This window comes from Corvus brachyrhynchos, unplaced genomic scaffold, assembly GCF_000691975.1.
Source record: "Corvus brachyrhynchos isolate BGI_N302 unplaced genomic scaffold, ASM69197v1 scaffold115, whole genome shotgun sequence".
In the NCBI taxonomy this organism is placed as follows: domain Eukaryota; kingdom Metazoa; phylum Chordata; class Aves; order Passeriformes; family Corvidae; genus Corvus; species Corvus brachyrhynchos.
Window position 1 is genome coordinate 21,416,187 of NW_008239553.1, and position 18,608 is coordinate 21,434,794.

General features: G+C 39.0%; 1 long non-coding RNA gene across 1 annotated transcript in view; it reads left to right on the top strand.

The window, feature by feature from the left end:
* LOC108448602 overlaps nt 1-18,608 on the top strand; it is a 46,309-nt gene that overhangs the window by 13,493 nt on the left and 14,208 nt on the right. The window contains exons 2-4 of the long non-coding RNA XR_001864559.1: nt 3,089-3,254; nt 3,334-3,449; nt 3,621-3,686. This is a non-coding gene — a long non-coding RNA (uncharacterized LOC108448602). The remainder of the gene's footprint in view (nt 1-3,088; nt 3,255-3,333; nt 3,450-3,620; nt 3,687-18,608) is intronic.

The following is an 18,608-nucleotide window of genomic DNA, read 5'->3' on the forward strand; positions in this document are numbered from 1 at the left end:
TTGACACTGTTACCCACAGCATCCTCATAGAGAAATTGTCTGCTCATAGCTTGAACAGGTGCATTGTTTGCTGGGTATAGAACTGTCAGAATGGGTGATGCCAAAGAGTGGTGTCAAATGGAGTTAAATCCACTTGGCTCACAATTGCTACTGGCGTTCCCCAGGGCTCAGTCTTGTGTTCAACCCTTTTCCGTATCTTCATCTGGTTGAGGGGGTCAAGTGCACCCTTAGTCAGTTTGCAGATGACACCAAATTGGGTGGAAGTGTTGACCTGCTGGAGGGTAGGATCTCTCTGCAGAGAGATCTGGACAGGTTGGATCAATGGGCCGAGGCCAGTTGTATGAGGTTCAATAAGGCAAAGTGTTATGTACTGCCCTTGGGTTGCAACAACCCCAGCCAGTGCTACAGACTGGAAAGCAGAAAAGGAACCTGGGGGTGCTGGTTGACAGCAGCTGAACATGAGCCAGGGTGTGCCCAGGTGGCCAAGAAGGCCAATGGCATCCTGCCCTGTACCAGAAATAGCTGGGGTTTTTTTTCAGACTTGCACAACTCACAGATTAAATCAATGTTTACCATAGTAAATGGTATGTAACTGATGGAAACTAATTGCAGTGTCTCATAAACAATGATTGCTGTTAAAATTTGATCTTTATATCTTAATTTTTGCCTATCACTGCAGGACTCTCTGAGATTTCACTTTTCATGATAAGACAAGCTTCACTGTTTCCTAAATTCCCAACTGCATACTGCCTCATAACTTTGCATTAGGGCTTCAGGTATTGCCCAGTTCTTATTTTCACGGTGTAGAAGAGATGCACTGCTGAGTGGAACTCTATAAATAATCTCTGAAACCTTTAAGTTAGAGACCCATGTGCCTAGATCCCTACATAATCTAGCAATAACTACTCTTTTCCTGCTATATGTGGCAGGTAGATGGAGGCAATTGGGCTAATTAAAACTGTCTTGGGGTGACTTTATGATGTGATATCCCCTATCACTGCTCTATGCCCAGACATGATTTCTGTGCCTTTCTGTGTCTTTAAAGCTGGGTGTGAGAGGAGAAAAAAAAAAAAAAAGCCAGACAAACTTTTCAAAGCAGTTTTGTGCTCCAAGGTCACTACTCCTGCGCATTCTTGTGCTGCGGCAGCCAGAGCGGAGCCCTTTGCTGCTTTTCAGCCAGCTTTCAGCTCTTCTGTGCCTTTCTGTGTCTTTAAAGCTGGGTGTGAGAGGAGAAAAAAAAAAAAAAAGCCAGACAAACTTTTCAAAGCAGTTTTGTGCTCCAAGGTCACTACTCCTGCGCATTCTTGTGCTGCGGCAGCCAGAGCGGAGCCCTTTGCTGCTTTTCAGCCAGCTTTCAGCTCTGTTTCTCTGGAGAGAGGTGGAGAGTTAAACTCTTCTTTTCCTGGGACTTCGTCTTTTCCTTTCCTCTCTTCTGGACTGTTTCAACAACATAGAACATACCGGGAGAAATTCCCATTGAGGCCCTGGAGGGCCCATGCCAACCCAGCTCCAAAGACAAGGAGAAAGAGCACTCCCACAGAAGGACTCTAAAATCTTCCCTGGTTTCTCTCCACTGCGAGAGGTTTTATTATTCAGAATTATTATTCTGTTCCCGTGTGTTTGTTAAATAAATAGGTTTTTTTCTCTTTCACTTTCCTCTGAGGAAAATTTTTTTCCCCCTAACCTGGTGGGAGAGGAGTGGCTGTAACCCGCCTTCTATCAGAGGACGTCCAAATTTGGACATTCTTCTGAATTTGTCTCAAACCGGCACAAAATCCAGCATCAAAACACTGAGTTTGTTGATGTATTTTTTTGTACTTCTGCTGTTAATCCTGTGCATAAATTGTAATTTATTTCCTTTTCTCATTATGTGTTTGAGTAGGATAAGTGTTGGGCTACAGTGTTTGTGTCATGTTGATAAGGTTGGATTCATAGCTATGAGGCTGTTGCACAGCAACGAGTTGTTTTATCTTTACATTATGACACTACAGTAATTTTTGTATGTTATACTCAAAATACTAAAAGAAATGGTAGAGGAAGGAGTAAAGCTTTGTTTTCAGTTTGCATTTTTTCAGTCGTTTTGTGTCTTTTCCAATGGTCTAAATTGTATTATACTTCCTGTCAAATTTAATTAAAAATAACGCCCCAAACTTCATACTAATTAGCTGATGGGGAGAATAAAATGTTTTTTCTGTCCATCTCTATTTTTATTCTTGTTTACTTTTGAAGTGTGAAAGGGGTGGAAAATTCTTCCACTAAAAGGCCGATGGAGATAATTGAACTCTGTTCATACAGTCCCAGGTAGAAATCAAATCCAAGACCCAGAGGTGAAAGGTGAGCTCTGTAACTACTATACCAAACTATCCTTGGTAATTATCAGCATGAGCATAATTATTAACATTTCAATTATACTCACAGTATTACATCTCTCCAAGGGGTTTAACTCCACTGATTTTCAACTTGTCTTATTTTTTTGGTAGACATCCAGTTGGAACAAAGTTGCTGGATAATATTTTTGACACAAAAGGGTAACATACTTTTCAAAATACAGGATCTATATGTTTTGTCCTCAATTACACTTGTATGCTTCCAGATTTTGATTGCTTGGTAACACTGCTTGGCATAGCGAGTAGATTCAAATAGATTTAAATAACACAGGAAATAAAAAACTATACAGGAAATAAAAAACTGTATCCAAACTCTTCTCTTGTAAAATACATAGTTTGAAATTGAGACCTGTATTAATAATAATTCATACTTTAATTTTAAAATGTTATTCACTCTTTGTCTGTTGTTTAATAATTTTTACATAGGTTTATTAAAATTTACTTAGACAACATATGAAGCCAAAAAATGTATCTTACTTTAAAATATTTTGTTGTTAGGTATCTAAACTTTTTCTGAGTATTCAATCTTAAAATGCTTAATAAAATAAGGATTTATGATCAGTGGGAATCACATGAGATATTTTTGTGCCTTTATTAATTCTATATAATCATCTTTACTGCTTGTACATTATGGCTGAGTTCAAGTTACTGGCTATGTGAGCATCTCTGAGTAAAGGTGTTGTATTATTCTGTATTTATAGAAGTGGTACTTTCAGGAAAGGCTTATGAGAGAGACCAGCCTGTCTGGAAGAGGAATGGAGACTTCAGCTTGAAGACAGAGTATAACAGCAAAAGTGACTCACATCCTAGAGACACATGAATCAGCACAAAACAAATTAAACAAAGCAACATTAAACAGCAGCAAAGGTAGTATCCTATATTCCTGCTTCTCATCACATGGGTGTGAAAGAAACCTTGTTTAGCAACTGTTTGTTTGCTTGTTTAGAAATCCTTAAATCGTCATAAGAAAATGCCAAACATCCAACAGGGCTGGAAGAGAGAAGGTACAGGGTGACATAAAATGGAGGATGCTGCAAGCAATAATGAAAAGGAGAGATGAAGGTCAGAGAGATAAATGTCTACAGTAATACCAGGGACAGATGCTGTGGGCATGGTAGTACAGAGAGGAAATCTGATATTTTTAAATGAGGGTGGAAACTGATAATTTTAGTGTTTGTGGGTATTGCTGAGTAGGGGATAAGTGAGGAAACATTCTCTTATTTTGTATTTCAGATACAGATGGTGAAGAAAGGTCCTGTGAACGAGATGCAGTTATTTTTTTATCTCAGCAGTAAGCAGGTGATTCAGCATCAAACGCTTCAAAAAGTGATAAATTCATTTCCAAAACCCAGTAATCATTACTAAAAGCACATCTCCAAAGAACTGAGATACTTTTGACTCAGCTGTGAACACATTCACCATCTGAGTAAGTGTTGCAACGACTGAAGGTGGTAAAGGCCAGGTAAATTTGTTACTATTAATGTACTTCAAAAAAACTGGGAGCATCTTTTCTTCTTCCCCCAAACCTAACCAACCAACACTGCCTTGTCTATTATAAAACTCACCTGGTAACAGCCAGAAACACTCCTCATGTTTATTAGTACAAAATAGCTGAGGTCACAGTTTCCTGCCCTCTCTACCATGTTAGCAAACTAGGCAAGCATATATTGAAAAACATTAAGATGATAACTAGTAATAGTAATTTTAAAAATAAGTTGAATGAAAGAAAAATGGTGTGAGTGTGAAGGATTAACAAATATATGAGAATGGGTTTAGAATATTTTATATGGGAAATGAATAGTAACATACACAAAGCTGTTGAGCTGTTGTATCTGCAAAAAAAGCAGGTAAATTCACAGAAAATTTCTTGATCTTTGTAACAGAAAATTGGAGTTTGGACCAAAGTGATTATACATCTGCTTCTGTAAATTTGAAAAAGACTTTTTTAGCCCTAATTTCCCTGAAATAAATTTATTAGGAAAATCTCCAGCTAGGGGAGTGATTATGTATCTCAAATGTATTGTCCACTGTCATCTACAGGTCAATTGCCTGCCAGCAAGTCACACTATTTTGGGCAGGAAGTCAAGCAGCTGGCAGGGCTGTGCAGTCTCAGATAGGTATTTGGTGCTCCTGACCATTCTCAGCCTACTGACCCAGGGAAAATGGTGAATAGAACTGTATTTTAAATAGTTCCCAGACACAGATTGCCTACCGTGTTTGTGACTGATTAAATTACAGCATATTACCACTACATCAGCAGTGGAGTCATCCTGAACCTGGCAATATGGGAGACATGAGCTGCAGAACCATTTCATGATGATTTTGTAATGAAATTTGAACATATACACAGTGTATGAGACCATTTTATGGCTGTAGCCCTCCTTCTCTTTCCTGACAGTGAATGCCTACTCACTCCTTGGTCCACCATCTGTGTGTGAGTGTGATGCTGCCTGTCTCCACAGTGCCCATGCTTAGCAGAATGTTGTAGAGTTGCTGTACTCCAGATGGAGAAGCTGCACTGTCCCCAAAACTGATTCATGAGAAGAAGGTTAGCAAGGATCTGCTAAAAAAGAAGGCCAGGGGTAAACGATAATGATAGGTGCCTGAAATATGAGAACTGGAGCAAATGGACTGACCATCTCTTAATAAAAATGACATATGATGGGCAGGGTTTGAGCGCATTGGCTGTTCACACAAGGCACCACACAAGGCACTTCAGACTATCCTGAAAGTTGTTAAGAAATTCAGTTGATAGTACAGGTAGCTCATAGTTATTTGTATCATATTCATGTTTCTTTTTCTTAATGCTTTTTTTTATTTTTGCTCAGAAGGGATGTTGTGACACTGGGAACTTCAACATCCAAAATTACCGGGGGTAAATGGTGCTATGGAAACCTGTTTAGTTACAGCTCACTACAAATGGTTAAAGAATGAATCCACTCTTTCGCAAGAAATGTTTTAAAAAGTCTGACTGGCTAGTGCAGAAGAGGTCAGAGTGAAGTTGTTATGTAGCCTTCAATTAAAGAGCAAGGCTTTGGATTTTAACAAAGCGAGGGAGTGAACAGTACAGGAGAAACATTGTCTTAGCTGCGTGCAGTTAGACAGCATGTAGAGGAGGGAGCCAAGAGTAAGATGTGCTAGAAGGGTAGTTGTTGCATTAGGGGAAAACAAAATAATGAAATGGGGCTATAATGGTAACAGGAACAGTGCTCTCATTTGCTTTATCCAAATGGTGGAAATAGATAAGAATAAGGTCAGTGTTGAATGTATTGCCTTGAGTGAGAATCTGATGAAAATGAGAAGTCTAATCCCAGGAAGAGGCAGTGTAATTGAAGTACAGATGCTTCTACAGTGTGCAGAATAGTGAATGTCTCAATCCTCCATGATCATACTTCTGATCTTATGTATATGCATTGGGGAGTGCATGTGTACAAATGTGCATGCACAGTAGGGATGTGCATTGTCATAACTACTTGTTTCCAAGAAAGTATCTCCAAGCAAAGATCATTTTGCACAATAGGAATACCCTGTGTTAACAGCAGCCTCTACAGATTTAAGAGAACCAACAGGTTCTGCCTGCACTGCACCCGAGGTGTGGTGATGGTTCCTTGGCAGCAGAGCCCTCCAGTGCCACTGCTTTTTATGCCATCTCCTGCATCTGATCGTGCAATGTTCAGCTCTGAAAGGACGTTCTTTTCTGACACACTTGAGAAATTAGGATTGTACCACTTATTTACTCCTTCTTTCCTACTACTGCATTTTTGCTTTTAGAGTATCTGATTCCTAACTCTTTTTGGTCTCGTGTAGTGCTAGTGTATAACTGAGGATGCAGAGCTTCATCATTCCCCTCCACCATATCCAGCAAAACCAGGTCCCAGAGCAAGTGAGCATTTGGAAACCTGAAGAAAACAACCTACTACTTTTCCTACTATACCCCACATTATTTCCACTGGCCTGCCAAAAATCCTGAAACCAAACCAAACCACAAAACCGAACAAACCGACCAACCAAAAACCACCAAAACCCACCCAAATAAAAGAAATAGGGCCATAATCCTATCTGACATAGACTGGCTAATTCTATTGCCTTAAATGTATTTTAAAGTATTTGATGATCTTGTGCTAGGACTCCTAGTATGAGCATGTAAGGACACCTGCCTTATTTTGACAAAACTTCACTGTTCTCGGTGGGTTTTGCACTGGTGGTAACTAAAAATCTGCCTGTTGTTAGCAACTGATATGAAGAAGCTCAATATTTGCTCTGATATTTGAGTATCTTAGTTTTACAACCACCAACCAAGCTATCTCCTTTGTTCTGTCAATGTCACAGTGTTACAGTGGATATTTTGATTACATTATGTCATTTATCTACACAGAACAAAAGAGTGCAGGGAACTTACAGAACATGCGTCCTGATGTTAGCTAGACTTGTTGCTGCTCTAAATGGTTTGGCTATATGTCCATGTGCAAGATGGGCTTTGACAGCACTTATTTATGTGTTATTTTTCATCATGAAGCAGCAATATATTCAGAAATGACAACATATGATCTACCTTTATAAATAAAAGGGTGAAAACAGTATCCCTGTATGACTAGAGAAACAAATGGAGGTACCCAGAGCTCTCTGCTCTTCCCATTGTCATTGGCAGGAACTGGTGGTGTTCTGGATATTTGTTCTTAACCACAAAATCACAAGGAGTCTTGTCATGTAATTATACTGAATGAGGACATACAGCAAAATTCAATAAAGAATAGTCATCTTAATTTTTTTCTAGTTTCAACTAATTCCTGTGAAAAAATAGGTACTTAAATAACATAGGCTGTAAAAGCAGCAGCAACCAGCCATAGTGCATGTGTATAGAAACCATCTAATATAAATTAGTGCCTTTTAAAAATCATGGCAAACTCTGTTTTCTGTAATTATAACAAACCCTAGAGTTTTACCCATGTAATAGTAATTTTTAGTGTCTTCACCATTATTTTCCTTTTTATTTATTTAACTGCAACTAACTTGAGCAGACAATGTTAAGTGGGGAAACAGATGTAGTTAAATAGCCTGTAATTATGCCTTTAGTCATCTCTTACCATCACAAGGCTCCTCCTGCTACTATGACCAGAAAAAGTGACCTAACTGATTTCACCAGCAGCCTTGCCAGTGTCTGATGCAGAATAGATGGCCTTATTAAGCAATCAGAAAAAAAATAAATAAAAATCAACCATTATAGTGGAATAGTAATCAGCAGTGTTTATACTAGTCCCACAATGCACAATCAGAACCATGAATTCTGCTAATTGGGTACCTTTTGCATCCAGAGGTGCCTGCAATAGGAAACAAAAGGGACTTGAAAATTAGTGTTTGTAGCAATTAGTTTCTGTCTAAAGGCTTAGCCCAGTTCATGGAAGCCATGATTCAAACAGAGATTATTATAGTAACTATGGTATTTAAATATCCTCTGTCATTATTTAGCATCAAATTTAGCATTGCAAGACTAATTTGGATTTACTCTTTAAAATATGTTTGTAGGGAATTTTTAAAGTCCCCAACTGCAAACCATTTATTTTATGCTTTATTATGTTGTTAACTTTTCAAGATTAAGAGTCCATTTCAGATTCACTGTAGAGCTGATTAAATGTGTTTGATATTGAATAGATGAGATTTACAAATTAGATATTGAAGAATGTTGGACTACTATTTTTCACAGAATGATCTATGCTTTATAGCATATTGAGGAATTTTAAACTTCATAGAAATGTAAGGACTGGAAGTTTATTATTTATAAACACAGCTACAAATTCACACCAGGGAGTAGTGGTATACAAATGCTTAAGAAGAGAAAATTAGGTATGCAATTTTTTGAGTAAATTATTAGTGCATTTTCAGATGGACTTCACTGAAAGCTCAGTGGATTATATTAAGTTGGTTTTACCTTTTGCCCTTTTCTTTCCTTTGAATCTTTAGCATTTCTGATGTAATAATCTGATAGACCTCTGTTCTTCAGTCCTTACCATTATAGACTCCCTGCTGTAGGTGCTTGAAGGACAAATTACCAGTAGTACAATTCGAGTAACCTCTTCACCATTGTATCAAAGAATCAGCTGCATGTCCTTGCTTTGCTAAAGGTGTCCATATGGTTACAGCAGGACTGTGACAATAGCATACAAAAATGCCTAGAATTCAGGAAAAGAAACCTCAGGAAGATACAAGAAAAGAGAGGCAAAACATCTTTAAGTCAACCCTCAGTCTAAGCTCTGCTCTTTAAAGGTTACACTGAATAACGGAAATATATCATCTGCAATTTATTAATAAGTTGTCACCCTCATTAGTTAACTACTGTTTAATCAGTATGTGATTAACTGTGTGACCTTAAAAAGATTGTTATTAATACAAAACATTGCATTATGAAACCATTAAGTTATAGGAAAATATTGGTACTTTGAAGACAATCAGAATGATAAGTGTGATAGTTTTTAGAAATACTATACCAACATTTCCTCTGACTGATTGCATTACATATTGATAGCAAGTATCAGTATGTAGTGCAATCAGTCAGTGGAAAATGAGTGAAATGTGAACTAATGAGAGTTAATTGTCTCATATAATAGCAAGGACACAGAATTCTATCAATTAAATTAGTCTGAGTTGAAACAACTATCAGTGTAATAATGTTGATAATATCAACCAAATTAGATGTAATGAAATAAATGGTATGCTAAAGATCAAGGATACCCATTGGCTTCAACCCCCACCTCCTGCTAACTAGGGAGAGAGCCTCATGACTTTGGGCTCAGTTTGCTTCAAGTTCTGCCTAATGCACAGCCTGAAACACGTGGTTCTGTACTCAGGGCACTGGTATTGGGGGCTTTGTTTTAATTATCAAAATTTGCATCTGGCAAAGGGGGTAGCCCTCTGGGAGGTGGAGACAGTGAACAAATAGTAGTGATAAGCCATTAAAGACTATTGCTAACTTTGGCATAGCTGTTGGTTAGAGCAGATGTGGTGAGTGAGACGTGCTGGCTTGAGCACTCCAGGTGTTGAGCCTTTTGTTTTATCCTTTGGAAACTACTACAACTGAACATCTGTATTGTGTAATCAGTAACAATGTCATAGTGCCCAACACTGCTTTCTCTCTCCTTGCTTAGTCCTGTTCCTTCCACTCGCTCTGAGGCAAGGCTTCCAAATGTGTTCCAAAGTTGTTTGCAAACAACTAAATGACATGGGGACTGAATGATGAGGGTTAGGTTTTCAGAGAGATGCTGAGAATACAGTAGCTCCCATTGAGGCTGAGGGAAACACTGGGATCATCAGTCCTTCAGCCCTGGTATTCAGGAGTTCAACTGGAACTAGAGCCTAACATCACCCACTTCTGAGCTTCCAGCCTCTGAAATTTCTGCTTTGCTCTGTATCGCTGTTTCACCTCCTCACACTCAGTCTTTGTGATTCTGTGATCTAATTCTCGGGACCAAGAGAAGCCCATTAAAAGACAAGTAAATCCACCAGTCACTCCTGTAACAGGACTTGGGATTATTAACAATATGAATTCTCAAAATTAGTAGAGAACTTTGATCTGGGTTCATGCAGTAAGGCAGAAAGGCATTTAGTTGATTATAATGGTTCTGATAAACTGATCGCTGACAATCCCTCCTCAGTTAACACCCTAGAAGCATAATCTGATAAAATAAAAAAACCCAACCAGGGCCAGAAATTGAATGTTAAACAGACAGTGACTTTTATAAGTTTAAAAAGTGAAAGAACTTGATGTCCAGACTGAGTGTGAGCATTGTGAAAGATTCAAAGGTGAAAACTTTGTGATACAGTGAAATGTTGTCTGTAATGCCCACTTTCTGCTCTAAGGCCTTTGGACCGTGCTATCATGCAGTGTTTGAGCTGGTGAGACATGGTAAAATAAGCTCACACAAAGAGAGCAGTTAAAGGACTCGAACCATAGAAGGAAGTGAGCAGATAAACTCCAAGGCTGGCAAAACAGGAGAGACCAAATGTGTGCAACTTCAGAAGCAAAGAGAGGAAATAATGTTAAAAAGGTCTGTGTGGCCTGACTTACCACAGGTAATAGTTAGCCCTTATGCAGTGTTCACTTTGCCAACCTGTAGAGCTACTCACAGTCTAAGACAAAAGAAACACAGAAAAAAGTCAGGGCCGCACAGCTCATAGGTACTACCAAGGTGCTACTACTACTTGTGATATGTGCTTATCTGAAACTGCAGCTCAGGAAAGCATTATAGAGGGAGAATGCCCCAGCCAAACTGCAAAATTTGGCTGATGGCTTTCATGCTGATCCTGTGAAAATCTGTGACTGTGTATGAATGTTTGAATTGGCCATTTGTGACTGGATGAAGGGAATTTTTTTTTATCCATGACAACGAATTTGATGTGAGAATGTTATAGCTGAGCCATCTTACTGATATCCCTTTCAAGAAAAATTCATCTCCTTGTGATTATACAATCACAGGAAGCAAATGCTGGGAATATCACCATGCTACAGAAAGCTTCTGTCAGAGGAGGGGAAGGCACCTAAATCATACACAGTGCTGAAACCACATCACTGAAAAAACATAATCACCCACTAACTACATATTTTATTTATTGTTTACAAGGCGCTTGACACCTCTTATCTCAAAAGTTTAGGGGGATGCTGGCAGATTCAACAGCATGCCACTGAGCTCTCACCACAGGCCTCTATCATCAGTATCCAACCACGGTGTGAAGAACAAATGAGAAGGAATGATTCCATTGGACTGGGCATCAAAAAATGCCATTTCAACAGGAATATGAAGTTTATTTTGAACCTCCTGAGAAAGGATATTTAAAGATGGAAGGACCAGGAGTTTCCAGTGGTGTGGCTGTCTTAACTGATCTGTGATACATTAACAGCATGATCTGTCTGCAGTGACAGATGCAATACAGTTCTGGAAGTGAGACTGGGCAACTAACCAGGGACATGAATGGTCCTAGATATGTTGAAAAAAACAAGCACATACACTGACATAAGACCTAAAGATAAATGGTCTTCAGTAGTAGAAATACAGTCAAAGAAAAAGGGACTCTCAAAAACTAGCTGACAATCTTATTTAAACCTTGTATGAATGGAAAAACATTCAGGAAAGAAATTAGGGCAGCACTAAGGGGGTAATAACATAGGGAAGGCTAGTCAACATGAAGATCAGATAGATGATGGATGGATTGATGAGATCACAAAGATATGAGTCAAACTAGAGAAGCATCTGGAAACTGCTACAACATCATCACAGGTCATGCTTGAATATGCAGATGTATTTCTGAAGTTATAATAATCAGTGAGTGAATAAATTTGTTAGCTAATTCTCATAATACATAAAGATAAATGAAATATTTAAATTGTATCAATAATTAAATTGTAAATTTAAATTGTAAATTTAAATTGCAAATTTAAAATGTATAAGAAAATATTTAAATTGTAGAGTCTTACATGGGATTACCAATGGTTGTTTTTGGTGGACCTTTCAGTTCATTTTTTTCATTCTATTTTCCACTTAGCAAGACTATTATCTTACCTATTTTTGAGTTGCAATTAATTTCATCCCCCTCATCTGTTAATAGGCTTTCTTTCATGTGTACTTCCCTAGCCATAAAAGCCTTTTTAATCTTCCCAAGCCTCTTTTTACTTATTCTGGATTTGATGGTAATGCTACACTATGTCCTTGATAATTAGTTATGTTGCCCCAGGAGCAGGCCAGGTAATTAAGCAGGACTTGGAACTCTGGTCTCTCTCTGTGCTCTGCTCCTGAAAAGAGGGCTGGACTGTGGCTGTGTGCCCCCAGTCTAACCAGTAATTTTGTCTGACAAACCAGAGGGAAAAGCATTTGGCAGATACAGTGACTGATTTCCCTGCTGATTTGCATGCAGGTGATGGGTCCTGCTCTCCATGCCAAATTTTTTGCTGCACAGGAGAGCAACATGCAGCAGGTAATGAATTACTTTGCTGTTTCTGTGAGCCTCACATTCAACGTTTTTAGTGTTCTTAGTCTTGAGCTAAACGAGGAAGTCTCAATGCTGTGGTGGCCAGCAGGCACATAGGTACTGTCAAAATGTTGTGGTCAGGCAACCTGGGCAGGGAAACAGCATCAGGTCCTGGTGCATCATCAGTGCAGTAGCATCCTTCTATTTTTTGTCTATGTGTTCCGGTTTGGCCAAATTTAGAAATATATATCCTCTGAGAGAAGGTACAACCACCCCTCCCCCCACCAGGTTTGGGAAAAAAAAAAAATTTTCCTCGAAGGAAAGTGAAGAAGATAAAACTATTTATTTAACAAACACACGGGAAAGGAAAATAATGTTAAATGGTAAAATCTTTCGCTGTAGAGGAAAAACCTGGGAAAGTGTTCGAGTCCTCCCTTTGGTCTCAGAGCTGGGGCTTGGCCCAGGGCCAGGCCCTCTGTGCCCGGTGGAAAATCCTCCCAATGTGCTCTGATGTTACAGCAATCAGGCAGTCCAGTAGAAAAGGGAGAAAATCCGAAATTCCAGAGAAGGAAAAGTTCAACTCTCAGCCTCTCTCCGGAGAACAAGAAACTGGAAAAAACTGGCCAAAAGCTGACTGGAAAAGCTGCAAGCCGGGTGCTTCCTCGCTCCCCTGCCCCAGCTGGAAAAAAAAACCTGCTATCTTAATGTGACCTTGAACAAGTTGCAAACTGCTTTGAGAAAGTTTTGCTCAGTTTTTTCTTCCCCCTCTCAGGCTCAGTTCAGAGGCATAGAAAGGCCAATAATTAATTTCTGGGCATAGGCAGCGATATGGGATACACATCATAAAGTCACCCCAAGACACTATGTCATGTCAGCTTTCTCTGTGTCTGAATGTTTTAGACTGGTTTGCTAAGGAAATGGCCCTTGTAGGATTTTACTTCATCTGTACACATCTCTCTGCCTACATTTTAGTTATTTCTTTTCTCCCTTTCTTGTCTTCCCTCTCCTCTATAATTTTTCAGCCTATTCTCCAAATCCAATCACACAGGAATAGAGAATCCAAAGATGTTTTGAATACAGGTGGTCAGGTAAGGAAAAGAAATCCTGTGAAATCTCCCTTATTTCACATCTCTTTATAATCTCAGATATATCAGCAATACTGCACAAAGCCCATGTTTAGGTTTCTTTTTTCCACAGGAACTATCTGTGGTTCATACACTAGTTCAAATTTAATAAAACTTTTTCTGAGAGCTGCATTTTCTTCTTAGGTTGTTTTGTTTTTTAAATCAGATACCTTTTTATTTATGTCTTACTATTCTGTTTTCAGATAGCTTCTGACTGCTGTTTCTTTATTTTTCTCTATGAATTAACATGGTTTCTTGTTCTGGGTCATAAAAGTTTGTAACTTGAGAACCTCCTTAATACACGTGTGACTGTATTCGTTATCCAACAGAGGCACAGGAGGTCAGGTTTTCTCCATGATGGCTTTTACAAGCTGGAGAAATAATTAGCCTTCCTTGACCCTGTGTGCTTTGTAGTCAGAGCTGTTCTTCTCTCCAGGTTTGATCAGTGTGTGCCATTCCACATGCTCGGTGGGACAGGAAGATTGCCATATGTGGCCAGCAGTCTGCCCTTGTACAAAATTCAGCCTGTTGCACTGTATTGCCATAAACCCCTGAAGCATTGTCCACTCAACTGGTGAAACTTGCAGGGCAAACCAGTGGGATGAGTTAATCTGTAGAAGGAAAGAGCAGAAACTAGATGGATATTTTCTCCATAGTTAATACTAATCAAAAATGATGGTATGGCAATGTGTCAGGATATTTATCAAAATGTAGGATAAAATTCTAGATAGTCTTTACTTGGCTCTTCCTATGTTTTTGCCTCTATTCTTCTGTCTTGAATACTCTTGTGAAAAAAACAGCGGTTATGACATCTGAACATGATGAATTTAATGACCTAAAAATATGCTATTGTCCACAACTGTAACTGCTTTCAAGTAACCTTCACATTTGGCGGCTGCTATGTTTTATCATGTATGCTGTGGCTCTTTTTTTCCCTCCCTTTGCTTTTGTATTGCTTTAAAAAGACAACAGAACATGCTGTGAGTTAATGTTTCACTTGTAAAAGGTTATGGATTAAGCTCAGCTGGTTTCTCAGGCTGACACAGGGTTCATGATTAGAAGAATGAAAACAAACATGAATTGAAAATGTCACTAACCTTTATTGGGCCCTGAAAATCCCTAAGCCTGCATGACAGGAGGCTTTCCTGTTTTCAACAGGATAAAAAAGATTGAAACAAAACAGCACGGATCTTGGCTATTTACATCTTTTAATGAATGCTCTTCACGTTTGGGTCCCTTTGTCAATCTCCCAGTTTTCAAGGGTTTAGCTGTGAAAAGTGCGGATGGTATCACATACTCTTATAAACCATGGAGTAGACATCTGTCTAGGATGCTTTTCCCTCCAAATTATGCTGAGTGTAAAGGACCACATTTTAAGCTTCATTTGCGACTATGCATGTATTAAGGTATCCAGTCTGAGTGTTCAGCAGCAGGAAAGCTGAATAAAACTGTCTCTACATAATGCAACCAATTTTATTTTAATAAAGTAGATCAGAGAAAAAATTTACAAACTCTAGATGATAGTGTAGTTTGAACTTTCAAACTGTTTACTGAAAAAACCCAACCAGCCTATTCACTTAAAAAATAATCAGTTCTTGCTCTCGTTGCTGTGGTAGAACATGCCCTGTATTAGCAAGGGCAGCAGGAACACAAAGCCAACACAAACTGGCCGGAGTGGAAACCAAAAGTGTCATTGATCTGGGAGCCTTTGTTCTGTCAAGAGCACAGATCCAGGTCGAATATCTTAGATCTACAAACTGAAATGGCATGGTATGACTACCCTTCTTTGGCACTGACTCTTCCATGCATTAGGGAAGAGTCAAGCATCATGTTTGCCCTTATGGACCCAGATATTCCCTGCTTCCTTGTCGCCTTACACTGCTCAATTGACTTTTTTCAGTCAAATCACTGAAAATACAGAAGAATTATCAAATGTTTTTTCATTTAAGAAGAAAGAAATGTGTATGTTTCCCTTCATTTTAATTTTTTCTAACTGCATGTTTTAGCAACAGCTGCACCATTGCTTCACTGATTTCATAGGTAACCTGAGAAAATACTTTATGGAGGAAGAACACCAGGGGATCCTGCAGCCAAATCTATTTCCTTCTCCTGATCTATAAATGTCTGGTGGATATGGAATTTTTGCCTCACAAAATCACATTTACCTTTTTCACAAAGTGAAGTGAGGCAACATAGACCCATGCTTAGTACATAATTATTTAACATATCCTACTATTTCATGGTGCTACTCTGACCTGTAACTGAGATTTAATGAAGTGCTTTGGCAGAGAATTAATATTAGGGGGAACATAAACCTGCAATTTTTTAGTCTCACTTCATCCAATTATAGTTTGTTCTTACATTACATAATCTATTTTACAGTTTTCAGTGGAGAGGCAAGAGTGAGATCTTACAATATTTAATGATGTCTAAGGTTTTTTATCTCTAGCTATTTTAGCCTTTTGCAAATATTGAGGGAAGTCATATTTGATAAAATTTCCTAAGGATTCTTAATAATTTAGAACCCTAATCCACAGCTTCAAAATCAGCTGAGGCCTCAGTTTCTAAAGGTACGTGGACATGTGAATTCTATTTATTGAAAGTGATAAACCAGATTAACTGAGTTAAAGGCAAATGTAATAAATGGCTCAAAAACTAGAGTTTTGGTTCCTTAAACAGTTGAACTGAGGTTGACCAAGAAGGATTTGCAAGGCAGGATCCAACATCCAAGTGTCTTGCCACACATTGAATACACATTAACAACCCCACATTCTCTAAGTGAAGGGAAAAATTACGGAGCACAGTGAAGAGCTACTCTAATTATCCATGGGAAGAAATACCAAGGAGCATTAGGAACATGACAGTCAAATGAGTATCATGCCTTGCCAGTTACTGAATTGCCTCTGTCCCCTGTCCAAAGTCATCTTGGAGAAGAGGAACACGTGTTTCTGTAACCTTGTAAATCCATAATTATGTGTGAAGGGTGAGGTGAGTCTCTGATGGGCTTCTACAGAACAGGGCAGCTTGATGCAGTTTGATGGCTAAGATGCTCACATGGAAAACAGAAATACAGAAGTCTAAAGGTGACTTGATCCTGATCCCAAGGAAACACTTGTGATATTGCTACTACCACTACTACTACTGACTGGGGTAAGAAGGGTTGGAATGAGGGAATGGCCATGCTTTGTCTGAGATTAGACGTCCTTGGGGTGTATTTGACATGCCAGCTCTTGAAGGGAAGGTAGGTGGTAGAAAACCTTGTCTGGGAATGTCAGTGCCTTTAGATGTGAGATAGACATCAAACTGTGAGTACTTTCTTTGTGTTGAAACTCACTTTCCTAGGAGGTTTCTCTTGTGGAAACTTGCAGAAGTTTTGAGGATTTGAATTTTGTATTTTTGGCTTGGGTTCTTAAAGTTGTATCAAGATCCTGCATACTCCTCTTGAATCTAATTCATGGAGGCAACTTTTTAAAGATACGTAGTGTAAAAGTACATGGAAGCACTTTACTTTTATAAAAAAGGTGCATGGGCAATTCACTTTGTTTTGGTACTATTTGTACAGGACACGTACAGATTTTCAGCATAAATAAGTATGAATTAGACCCTTGGTCTCTTCAGTACCCTTATCTATCTATTTGCCTTAATATATTTTTAGACACTGAATACATGTGAAATTAGGCATAAAAGCCCAATGGGCCAAAGTTCCAAAGGCACTTATGCATCTTCGTAAATTTTTTTTATGGCATTTTACTGCCGCATCACCTGCCACATGGTAATAGAAATGTGGAAAATAAAAGAGAAAGTGATGATGTTTTCATTTTGTTTTCAGCGATAATAGTTAAAATCACATACTATTTCTCTGGAAAAAAAAAGAACCACACTGAGCAATGTAACACCGTTTAGTTTAATTTGATAAGCTCTTGAGAGCAGTTTCACTTAATACATGGTTCTATATAATGTCTTGGCTTAGTCTCGGCTGTGTGAGGGTGAAACATGAACTCAGGCATAACTCACTGACCATTGTTTTCAGTCTAAAAAATACATGGGCACACCTGATTTATAACCAAAGTAAGGAGCTAGTGACACTTGGCATGTGGAAATTACTGTTTAGCTTGGTGCCAGTTTCTGCTAAACTTTACCAACGTACTTTTGTCTTGGTCCGAGCACTTTTGACTGTTCAAGGAGAAAGGTTTCCTTCAGCAGAGAAGTGAGCCAACTGTTTAAAGGGTGTTTTTTTCCCTAATAAAATTTTACAGCACTTTTATGTGAATTTAGTGTTGGTGAAAGGCCCTGCACGACAGCCCAGGGAACAGAGGCCCTAAGTTCGTTCACAGACCATGCGCAGTGCAGACAGGGGTAGTAGCAGCACTCCCGCCCTTCCGTACTCACACGTGTTCTTCACAGCCCAAACATGATTTCCTGTGGTGGATAAAAGATTGATGTGGTCTCTGATGCTCTTCTGTCATTTGATTTTCATCTGAGACTGCCACAGGGCTACAGCCAGATTCCAGGTGTGGACAGGTTTTGTGGTGTGGACGCCTGCACATAACCTTCCTCTTCACCAGGTATACAATAACTTCTACCAGGTAGTCTTTTATTTTAAACCAGTTGGATTTGCACCAGTAATCTCCAGTGAGTGAAACATCTTTCTTTTAGTCCAGCTCTTTAGCTCAGATGAAACGTGATGATTAAAACAGTGGAGAAAATGTTCTTACATAATAGAACTAGAATAGAAATGCTTATGTTGGCATCACCAAGAGTAGTTCTAACACAAAGTGTAGGGGTAAATTTGTATTATAATTGGTGTGCACCTCAGAGGCTGCATGCAGTATATTCAAAGGCTGTAACTCCAGACAGCAAAGATGTTAGAGACAAAGAGCCCTGTCAGAATTACTTGGACTGCACATAGGCTGAGGCTTTGCATTTGACATACATACCCTCTTGCATTAGCTGGACAGGCTGTCCCACTGGAGCCCCAGCTGGATCTGAGGAGGTCACATCACCCTTTTCCTCTAAAATGAGAGGAGGTTGGCTGCTGTACATTAAGAAGCCCAATGCTGGGAGTGATGTCAAGGGACAGGGGAAAAAGATATCACCACTATAAGGTGAGGGAGGGTGTGGGAGACCAAGCACACTCAACACC